Here is a 12,433-nt window from a genome sequence, read left to right as displayed (position 1 = left end):
CCATCCACTGCAATGAGAGGAAATCCCTCACATTTGCTATCACATTTTGTGATATGCAACTAATATGTATAAACTTGCCAACTGGCTGGTAAACGTTTAGATTTCACTCACCGGTGTTTGTCTAGTATAGTGTTTGAGTATTCAGTTGCAAGATCCTTTCACTGCACGTTGAGAGTAAAAGTTACGTAATGCGTGTCCAAATACGACATCCATGCAACCCATTGAATAATGTCTCTTTTAATACACTTTCGGCACTGTACAGTCAGGTGTTGATCAAAACCAACAAAAAATTAATGTTTAATTCTAATCATGCACAACACAAAGGAGATAAAGCCATTCAAGTCCTCTCTTGTTAACATGCACTCATTTAAAGACGCTCTTTAAAGAAATGCAGTTTATTTGTTAAAGAGTCCATACTGGTTTTAGCACATGTTCAACAAATCAATGTAAATAGTAAAAAATAGGACATCTGTATCAATACTCACCCCTAGAAGATATCCTTTAGTTGTTGTTTGTACAAAAAAAGTTTGCAAAAGTGCCATGGTATTTCCATGCTTTTATCTGGACATGCACTTTTGTAATACCATGTTATTGCATAACTATAGTAATATTTAAGTACCTTAAAGTACCATGACAATAACCATGGCATATGAATATGAGACTACTAGTGACAAGGCTTCTATTTGCTTTCTTTTCTAATTTATTCCTAACTCTCATGACAAATTATATGATCATTTTAGCAATTTAAAGGGATAGTTCACCCAGAAATGATAATTATCTCATCATGTGTGCCGTCTAAAACTTGCCTGACTTTATTTCTAAAATGAGGAGTTTTTTCCAGACAATGTACTGTAAGTCAATGGTGTCCAATTCTTTCAAGCTCCAAAAAGGACATAAAGGCAGAATAAAAGTAATCCATACGACTCGAGAGGTTTAATCCATGTCTTCTGAAGGGATGCGATCATTTTGGGTGAGAAACTGATTAAAATGTAAGTTCTTATTCTCGATAAATCTTAACATCTGGCCCAGTTGGTATACAATACAGGTTTCCAGACAGTGATGCTTTGACATGTTATATCATTGGACATCAATGAGAAGTCGCATTTTTGTTTTCTTGTGTTTATCATGAACCTTTCGGCGACTGCTGTGCATTTTTTTAAATGAACTGAAAAATGCGCATGAATTTCAAAAGTTCTTAGGATTGCTTTGATGACAAACTGCACTCGAGCTCAAATGGATGCCACAACTTAGTGGAAAACCTGATTGTCCACGTTGTCTAATATGATCTGAGAATGTTTCAAAGAGCTTCTTGTGTGCTTCAATGGAAGCAATAAAATCTGACCTTTTGTACAAAGGTCAGTGTTACAAATGTGCTTTCGCTTGATTGAGGATGTAGAAATAGTGCAGAATCTTCAAAAACAGTTTTTCATTTTATAGGCATCATTTTGAACTGTTTTGGTCTAAATTGTTAAAAATACCAACACAAAGTGATTATTAGCTGCTCTCATTTTCAAACCAGTCACGTCCATCATTGCCACGCATGCTCCAGTTAAAAATGTTTTTTAACGTCTTAATGTCATGATGCGTTCTTTTGGTTTTTGCACACCTCTGTATTAAATCTTGTTTAATCATCAAGTTACTCAGTCTAAATCAATGTGTGGTTTTGAAGAGCGGATGTGGTGTTGTCTATGTAACTGTGCAATAATCCTGTTCATCCATCACCGCGTGGACCGCTGTGTAACCCCGTCTCTCCGCTCGCTCTGTGCACATAGTTGGCCCAGCCTTGCAGCTTAATGTCTTTAAACAAACATGTCACCACATGCACTAAACAATTTGAAGGCGCTGCGAGGCAGGAGGCTGGAATCTGCGGAGCAATAATTAGCACTTTGTGCATACTCGCATATTCTCATTTCTGCATACAAGCCCTCATTCTTAGGCACATGGTGGCTATGTTCGGAATGGCATTCTTGTATACTGCTTACTGCAAACTTTGTATTATGCAGTAATTCTGCAGAAACAGCAAGAGCGTTATAGTAGTATGCTGTTCCGAACATAGCCATTGGTTACTGTTCGTGATGCGCTCTTTGTGTGCTGTGGAATGTTGCAACTCTCCAAGCATTTTGAACAGACTTTGTTTTGTCTTCACCATCAACAGTTTAACCTGTCCATAATCTGAGGTGCTTACATTTCTGAGGAGAAAAGGTGCTGAAAATGCATGTCACAGCATTACTCTGCCCCACTTATCATTTTCTAATCTCAAACTTGTGAAAGTGTGTGGTTTTGCGTGACTGCGAGTATGTGTCTATCTCTATGTCAGGCCCTGGGCTGTTACAATGAATCATTAACATGAAGCTTCAGTGCTGTGTAGTTAATCATGTCTGTTACATGCCTGCTTGTCTGCCATGCAGGGAAGTAAAACAAACAGAGTTTAATGAGCAGGACTGATCTTAATGCTGTACTCTTAGCTGTAGGCTTTCAGAATGTTTCTCCAATTGATTAAGGGTTGTCAGATTTCATTTAGAAGGTTAGTTGTGAAAATGAATGCTCTGACTGGTGGGGCTGAACGATATAGCTAAAACAAATATATTTTCAACCTTTTGACATTATCGTGTATCTAGATATTTATGTATTTGCTTTGAAATTAGTCTTTTAATTCGCGACATTTGCTAAGTTTCAAAATGTTTTAACTATAATTGTGTTTTTCACAATTTTAGCACTAAATGAACACAAGGAAGAATGATTATTTCATACTTTTCATTTATATTCAGTTTGTGACCTTTTAATGAGAGCAGAGCACCAGTGTCTTCCTCCCTAGAGTCCATGAATGCTAATGACCCGAGTTCTATTCCCGCTCATGGCCAACACCAGTGACGATTATGTGAACGGGTCCCGGGCCTCCCCTAGGTCGACTCAGCCTAAAATGAGTACCTGGTGCGGTGTGTAAAACATCGCCACTGGGGTGACAAAGGCGGTCGGGCGTGGTGCTGGCCACCCACCCCCTTGTGTACCGCTCTGGCCTTCATAGGTGCTCGCTAACAGCACTTGCCCCTACAGTCTGTTAAGGCTAAATGGTGGATCTTTGTGTGTGTGTACATTCCAACTTATTATGTTTAATTCATGTTTCATGCATGCACCAGCGATATCCTGTCTGGAGCCGCTGTGTGTGTTTCAGTACTCAAAATCTCAAATGGTACTCGGCTGCAAATGTACCATTCTAGATTTTCTATTCAATTCTTATAAATTTTTGTATTTCAATTTTTATTATTTTGTATTATTATGTATGTCTCTATGCCGTTTTGTATTGTTGTACACTGGAAGCTCCTGTCACCAAAAAAGGCAAATTCCTTATATGTGTAAGCATGATTCTGCTTCTGCTTCTGATTTTGAAGATGAGGTCCAAGTACTGCATAGTACAGTGTAGTGCGAATATTGCAACTATCCAAAGCTCAAATGCTCAACATGTGACAGATAAAAGGCGGGAAAGCCACAAGGAAGTTATGCAAGGCCCTGTGAAGGGGTCTGAGTCATATGAGGTGAGCTCATACAGGAAGTGACTTCAAAGATGTGGCCAATAAAAGTGAAAATACATCTATTGATCTATGTATCTATACATAAATTGACACTTTTCACTGAATGAGTAGCAGTGACTGTGTCTCGTTTGGAAGGATGCGTCCTCCGGAGGTCACATTTGTCGGCCGCATATGTCATCGAGGCTGTCTCATTTCAGAAAAGTGAGTAGTAGACTTCGAATGCAGATTTCAATGCGACCTTCTTTCACGGGTATTCGGAGGATGCATGACACATCCTACCTAGCATGCAGCCTTCCAAACAAGACACAAACAGTGACTTGCCTTCACTGAGGGGTGAAATCTGTCAGTCCGTCTGTACAAACTGCTCTGGTTGCCATGGGAGATTTCACACCGATCATTATACTGAACACAAAACTCATACTAAATGAATATATTATGAATTCAAAAGTAGAATTGCACTTTATTTAATTTATTGAAAAAAATATGTGATGCTTGCCTATATTATGACTCATTTTAGCAAGTTTCTTACTGGCCCAAGTCAAACAAGCCAACACCCAATAGGGACTCGGACCCCTACTTCAGCTTTATCGCCTGCCAGGTAAAAATTTGCTTAGAAAAAAGTAATAGCAATTTTTCTCTCTTTAACAAGCATGATTTGATGTATTATTCAAATCTGAACCAGCACAAACAGTGCGGGATGAGCTACAGGGTTTGTATAAATCCCTAAGTATGAGCAAATGTGACGGTGATACTTGCTAACGCTGCACAATTATTCGAAAACAAAATAACCGTGATTACGATTACAGCTGTCACAACCATGACAAGTCTACTTTGGGTCTACTTACTTTTTTTTTTGCCATGGTCCTGCATTTTGTAACCAAACACAGACATATCAGTTGCTGTTTTTGTAAGTGTTATTAATGCATAATTAATTTAAAATTTGACAAAAAGTTTTGTTTCCCATGCTGCTAAGAGGGCCAATGTAAAGTTGACTGTTTAGCACTTCACTTGATTTACTTATGAATAAAACAGCAATAAAATCATTCAGAAACACAGTTCTCAGCTTGTTTTGCATGTGCATTATAGATAAAGATTATGGAGTGCCTATTTGCACCCATGTGTAAATAACACGTCCCGAACAGCATGGCTGTTTGCACTCCAATAGTCTATTGTAAACATAGAAATGGATGACAAACTTCATTGTGAGTGTCACTTCAGTGGCATGGGGCGTAACGCCAGTGCATCTGTGTCTTTTCAAACTGTTCACACTTTTTTCCCTTTCTGTTTCCTGCCTCCTCTCTTAATATTTTCTTTAATACTACTACTAATAATAATACATACAAAATAATATAAAGGCAGTTTTACTTAAGTAATATTATAGTTACCATGTTTTAGTTTGGCAGAAATAGTAGATTTTATGCACTGAACAGTGGTGTTACTACAGTAATATGGTGTTAATATAGGGACCATGTTTAATTTTGTGGTTACTATGATTTTACTATAAAATACCATGGTGATACTGTGGTCACTGTTGTAAAACCATGGTTATTTTTTTAAGCAGGGTTAGGTTTAGGGGTAAGGGTTGGTGTAGTGTGTCTGTGGGACGCTAAATATGCACTATAAACATGCTGCAGTATTTAATTAGGGGTGCAAATAGTATCTGCTACAATTTGTACCATGGTGCAAACTGCATCTACCATTATTATCAGGGTTGAGGTGCAAATAATATTTGCCACTATTTGCACTGGGGCGTGAACAACATCTTCCTTTATTTGCACCAGAGTGCAAATTGCATCTGCCTAAAGAATATGGCATACAAATACTTTACACAAAATAAGCATTTAAATGTAAATTATATTACTCTACATTTAATCACAGTTACAATGTCAAGGCAAATAATCGACATACATGTTTGTTGTCATAATTGTGCATCCTGAATAGTACACTTAATAATCACCACTATTGAATAGGTATCAATACGTAAATAAATACATGAAAGTATAACAATCACTGGCATAGCGGCCCACTTCAATCATCATGGGACAGCCTTGTTGTATGATTTTCTTAAATAAAGGTTATATAGATCTGATATAGAGCTCATCATGTGCCTCCTGTAGTGAGCAGACTGCATTCTCTTTCCATATGAAAAAGTATATTGGAAGTACTATGGTGCAGTGATTGTATCAGACGTCAATACCTTAGTGCTTTTGTATACCATAGTGTTTGTATAGGATGGTCTGTTTTTGCACTTTTTGACTGACCAGCTTGGAGCCCAGCTTAAATTAACAAGGCACAGAGACCCACTTAACACCAGTTAAGACCACCTTAGGATGGTTTAAGATGTTTGTTTCAGCACGGTTGCATGGTAACTTTATATTTCCTTAGTACTTATGCAAAAAAAAAACAAAAAAATAAAACAATGGTACCTGTAAAAAATATTAATTTTCTCAATTGATCTCATAATTTTTCGCATATTTTGAAAGAACTGAAATTTGACACTATATATTTTTTTTTTCCTGTCAAAATGTATTTATTTCCATCTTAGGAAAGAAAAGACAACAATATGTAACAATATAATGCTTTTCCAAACATAGCCTTCAACAGTATAAAGATAGAAATTCACTTAAATAACACCAATTCAAGTAACATTAAATGTTTCCCAAAGTCTAAGAGGGAGTTTGACTAACTGAAAAACTGTTTTAATTGCAATGGGCATTAAATCTCTTTAACATTCATCCTCCGCAATATTAAAAATCCACTTTGTTACAGCAATCGTGAAGCTGCATTCATGATTTGTGTCAGGGAGGCAACGTCAGCGCCAAGCACCGCTTTGAACTCAACATGAAAAGTGCTTGCAAACAAAACGTCTCAATCTGTGTTTTGTTGATAGTTAAGACTTTATGTGCTTCTGTGGTAATTAAAATGTGCCTTACATAGGCTGAAAAATACTTGATTTCTAGCACTAGTCCCATCTGGGCTTGTTTTGTACATCAAATAGCGTTAAGAGCTGCTTTCTCCATCATTCTGTCACTGACATGGATGTGCCATAGTACCATTTTACAGAATCCAAAAGGACATGGTAATACCAGGATACATTTTCATCTCCATAGTTTTTTCTGTGCACTAAACCACATAATCACACACACACACACACACATCTAACCAGTTTTGACATGTGCCATCTTGTGCTCTAATCAAGTGTTCAGAGTGTTTAAATGATCTCCAAAACCTGACAGCGTGACTTGATTATTTTTCTTGCTAAGACGCCAGTTAAGAGACACCTCTATTGCTTCATGAGGGTCAAGTCCAACCCAGTTCAGTCCGCAACACATTTTTGTTGCCATCTAATCCCTATCTCATACTCAGGAAGTTCACAGCTATGCTGCACTCAGATCTGTTATTCTATCAGCATGATTATCAGAACTATCTGCAAATGGTGAACATTAACAAGACACATCAATCAATATGAGCGCGCTGTGTGATTGTGTGTGACCGGAGCACAAATAAAGTTGATTGCACCACTGAGTCTTATCTCAGCTGTAAATCTGCCATCTAACCCTGAGGACTTCCTTCATAGATGTCAAGTCAAAATGAAGCATGCCGAAAACAAGTCTTCTGAGCATGCTATCTGGCCATGTCCCAAGGGATTGTCCCTTATGTAGGATCTCACTGGAGTGTGTATGAGTATTTGTTGGACTCTGCACAATGCATGGGAGGTTCACATATCTTTTATTTTGTGTGTTAAGGAGTGTGTTAAGTAAGTGAGTTTTATTTTGAAGTAGGCCTAATGTGTGTTAGGTTGGAGGTGTGTTTAGGTGTACGTGCAGATGGGGTGGGGGAGAAAACGAAGGAATGTGACGGGCTATTGTGAAATATGACATGTGCAGAGGCTTTCCTTCCTCTTAGCCGACATGAAATCAATGGTAGAAATGTAGAGGTGGGGGCAGAGGTCAGTTGAACCCCATTTTGGTAAGAGCTATATGGAGAAACAAATATCATGCCAACTATGTCTGGGAGTAACTGCTGTTTCAAAAGGATATCTCGGTTGTAGTTGGTTGTAACTATAAATTATGAGTAACTTGTAGTTCGACAAACTGCTGTTTCCATGTAGCTTCCCCATCACTGCATGCCATATGTGGACACAACCTGATTTATTCTATGGGGTTACCTGGGGATACAGCACCACCTTCTAACCCTCCATCTCTTTCCTTATCTCCCTTTCTCCCTGTCCCTGTACACATTACCAGTATCAAACAACCTCCCAAACTGATTTCCTCTAACAGAAAGGCATTGTGTTATGAACGTTTGCCCTCTCTATGTTTCCGTGGGTCGCTCAGATAAGGCTGTTTGAAAGGAAGGCCTGCAGACAGGGAGGAAACGGTGGGCAGAGAAAGTTAATGAAGTATTGCAGTGTTTTCACCTTGAGATGTTTGCTTTTGGTTTCTTGGTAAATTTTGACCAAGATAAAAGGTTTGTTTGACCGGCATGGGTGTGAGTGGACTGTGTTTGTATGCATACACCCCTGTGGTGTCTTTTTTGCTAAATCGAAACTTTTCCTTGTGTTCTGGTTCTTGACTTCTTGAAAACGTCTCAAAAGCTATGGCTTAGATTCATTGAATGCATTGAAATGAAATTCCCCATCTCTATGCTTTGTTAAGTAAATACTTTGTCTTTCAGTTTGAAGCCAGTCTATTGACTTGCATCATAAAGTCTGGTCCACTTTGTAGCTAATGTTGCTAAAGAGTCGCCTAATCACACAGGAAGAGACACAGGCTGCATCCGAAAACGTAGCCAGCTGACTTGCTACCTTGCTGCCTAATCAGTTAATGGGTTTAAGGAATAGGGAATGCTAGTGCCATCTCGTGCTCTGTGAATGGGTCAAGCACTAGGAAGTGTAATCAAGCTTGACATAATGATCGTGCCTAGAGACTGCAAGGGCAAGATGTACAGTGAAAAAGGAGCTATATTTTGGTCTTTCTACCAAAAACAGATTGGATCTCTTCTAGGGATGTGAACGAGTAATCGATTAATCAACTACTTGTTTTGCACCAGCTAGTCTACTATTAAAAACACTACTCGAATATGGCAAATTTATTTTCCTTTGTGCAGTTGTCTGCCGTGGGCAATGCTGAACCCTGTACTTTCCCTCTGGAATTATCCTGTACTATCCCTCTGGATACTGAGGTGCGCTGTGGATGATTGTCTTTAAGGGTTCAGATGAGAGGAGACATGATGTTGTCTTTGTGTGCATTCAAGCAAAGCCAAGTGTGGTAATAATGTATTAAGTATTAGAATAAATATTTAGATTCTTTTCAAATTCTACTCTTTTGGTATTCCGTTATTGTTGGAGTCATGCAACCCAATGGACAAGGATTTGTTTTTATGGAAAGGAAATGCAAAGCGGTACAAGAAACTCTTAAGCTTTTCAGCTTCGATTTAAAAGCTTGCATTTTAATTTACAAGTAGTCGATGACTTGTTTTTTTTTTTGTGGGTTAGAGAACTCGTATTCAAAATTACACAAAAATGCCCATCCCTAATCTCTTCAAGAGACATGGATAAACCACTGGAGTCTAATGGATTACTTTATGATGCCTTTGTGCTTTTTGGATCTTTAAAGTTTTGGCCACCATTCACTTGCACTGTATGGACTTACTGACCTGAGATATTCTTCTAAAAATCTTTGTTTGTGATCAGCAGAATAAAGAAAGTCATACACATCTGGGATTGCAGGAGAGTCAGTAAATGATGAGAGAATTTTCATTTTTGGGTGATCTATCCCTTTAACCGATAGCATATATGAATGATTGTGTCTCTTAAAGAAAATGGTCTCCGAACAGTTTGAAAAACACCTTATTTTCATCCTACCTCCGTATATAGCCTCCAAATGCAGCATTTTACAGTTTGTTGTGACCTACATGTAAATCGACTGAAATCGAGTCATTTATGTGATTTCGCCATAGTCTAGTGTTCAGCAGTCATGGTTTGAAAAGAAAAATAAAGAAACAAAGCTTTATGCCAAAGAAGGAAATGTATTTATAATGGTAGAATTCATGATCCACTGAGGCAGAAATAAGAGATTTGATATGCAATGGTAATTTCACCCACTCTTGACAGAACAATTTTCGAGCAGTAATTTAGTTTTCTCTTGGTGCCCCTGATTAAAGACAGGAAATTGTATGGACGGCTGCAGAAGGTTGATTGTGGTTGAGGTCAAATCAGGCCCTCTCTCCATGACCGTGGTTGCCAGATTGTTCAGATTGATTTTTCTGCAGCAAGTTGTAAAGAGGGTTAGTTTAGCTGTTGGCATTGAATCGGGTTAATACGTTTGGCTTTGTCTAATAATGAACTCTGGCTTAGAGTGCACTAAGTCTTTTTGTCCACTTGTTTGACATGTTTTGTTTGGGTATTTACCGACTGACTTCCCGTTAGAAGGCTGTGAATTATTGAGTGTGTGTGTGTGCTCCATCGGTGGGTGAGTGTGTGCCAGGGCATTCCTGGCGCTCTGCAGTGACCTTAAGACTGGAGGCACTGGAGGCAGCGTTATCTCTAGCTCATTAGGGCTATGTGGGGAATTTGATGATTTTTCAAGACCTGGATGTGTGGTGTGGTAATGGACTTCTTGCATTTGTGCCCATGTGTCTGTTTTGTTGAAAGTGAGTACCTCCAGTGATTTATAAGTTGTGTAAAAACGTCCTCTGGTCTGGATTCAAACTTGGATCAGAGATGTTTTGCTGTGTGTGAGAGTTCGAGTTGTTCAAGGGTATGGTATTTTATGCCCCTTAAACTAGCTAACCGCAGCTCAGAATGCAGGGTCCACTCGATCAGGGAAACAGTCCAGTAATTAAAAACCCAACTACTGTTACACCACAGTACAGAACCAAATACCAAATGCCCCCCATCAAGAAGTGTACACTAATGTACTGCAGTAATTCTGCAGTGAGGGAAAGCACCAAGCATAAACTTAAGCATAAATATTTTGTATGCTTACATTTATTATCAGTTCATACTATACAGAGCATAGTGCATGATATAAGACAACAACATTGGAGTTTTGTAGATTTTAGTCTAAGTCAGTTAGCTTTAGATACAATCTAAATGTCTCTCTTCAACTAAAAATTGTGAAGTTGACTTGTGAACAATTATTCAAGGTTGTTTGACACATCCTGGAAAATTTGCCACAGTTATATGTTATTTTGCTGTCTCAGTTGCTTCTGTCTTTCATGTAATCCCAGACTGACTCAATAGCCGCTTTCCACTATAATGTCGTTTGTAAACATTAGCTAGCAAGTTAAGTTAGCACCACGGTTTCCCGAGTGGTCTCTCCACTAACAGGGGGACGATGTCCTAGCACACCATCCATGATCTTGAACCATGGGAAGCTCTTTCTTTGGGCATCGTTTTATCCATTGTGCATTTGTACTGTATGCATTTATTTTTAATTTTTCCCAAAACCTGTACCGTTGTGCGCTGGACACATATCCTGGCATGTTCTGCGAAACTCCAGCTTTGACATTGACCCCGCCTCAATCCTCAGTTGGTCTTTATTGGTCCAAGGGTAATCGGCAAGCCAAAGGCCCCTTTGCCACGGAAAAGCCCTGAGAAGTCACGATGAAGCCCTGGAGGTGACAGTGGGAACGCAACTGGCCCTGGCACGCACTAGCAGGCCCTCATTTGGCCCTGTAGTGGAAACGCGGCTAATGGTGTTGAGATCCGGGCTATGTAGGGGCCATACCATCTATTGCAGGACTCCTTGTTCTACTTCTTTTTTGCAAAATAAATGTTTGTAAATCTTAAATTGATAGTTTCTATTGACACGCTATAGAAGAAGATACAACATAACCACCTTAAGACAAAAGCTTTTGTGAAACATCTAATGTAATAAAGACTTTTGCACAGTACTGAACATGTTTAAAATGGACATTTTCTCCTCTTCTGGCAAAACGAGTCAGAAATATTGATGACTCATCTTGCACTAATGGGTGTATCCAAATTTGTATCCAATCAAATGAATGAGAATGTCCCCTGCCCCTAAAACACCGGTCTCTGACTAGCAATAGTAGATAACACGTCATGTAATGCTATTGGCTGTTTAACTTAACTATTTAATGTGAATGAAAACGAGGCCGTGAGGGATATACTTACAGTTTCTTCAATGACATGCTATATATTAAGCTGTATAAAGTTCCTAGTTGTATTCAAATTTTCCACAAGATTTGTTTTTGAGTTTTCCATCTAATAAAATTTGTTTGCAAGTACGTTTCTTTTTCAATGTTTTGTCAACGGAACGATCCAAGAACACTTTAAACAACAGTGCAACCCATTGAAGGGACTGTACCTTTATCCCTCACAGCCTCTTTTTTTTTTTCATTCCCGTAAAAAATTAAAGATGGCGCTACTGTGAATAATGTCAATGGCTGCTGAATGTTTAATAAAATTTGCTGAATTATTTAATAAACACACACAAGGGGGCAGGTAATGTGTGCAAATTTGTGTAATGGTTTTTACACAGATTCAGTTATCAGTAACGATCCTAAAGAGTACGTTAAGCACGGTCTGACGCATGTTTTACATGAACATATTTTGCAGCTTGTATTGGATGTTAAGCCTAAATAAAGAATATAGCATGCAGTTGCCCTAAACAAAATATATATTTTTGTATGTAAATTATGTTAATTGAAATTAGGGCTGCATGATTTGGATAAAAACTCAATAAAATTATTTAAAAAAAAAGTCTCCCAAATATTGCAATTGCTATTTGAACTGTGAGATTGGTGATATTAGTGATTCCTTTTGAGGGAAATTAGATAATGTTTGTCCTTGCTGTACTGCCAATTAAAGAGCTACTCATTAAGGGTTAACACTTGAGTCCTCTTTAAAATAACCAAACTCAGACCTTTTTTCA

The 12,433-nt window shown here is 38.4% G+C and overlaps 1 protein-coding gene across 3 annotated transcripts in view; it reads left to right on the top strand.

Annotated features, from left to right (window-relative positions):
- LOC127660700 (echinoderm microtubule-associated protein-like 4) overlaps nucleotides 1-12,433 on the top strand; it is a 125,277-nt gene that overhangs the window by 46,922 nt on the left and 65,922 nt on the right. The window lies entirely within an intron of this gene.

This window comes from Xyrauchen texanus, chromosome 20 (assembly GCF_025860055.1).
Source record: "Xyrauchen texanus isolate HMW12.3.18 chromosome 20, RBS_HiC_50CHRs, whole genome shotgun sequence".
NCBI lineage: Eukaryota > Metazoa > Chordata > Actinopteri > Cypriniformes > Catostomidae > Xyrauchen > Xyrauchen texanus.
The sequence above is the reverse complement of the archived record's forward strand: the minus strand, read 5'-3'. Positions and strand labels throughout refer to the sequence as shown.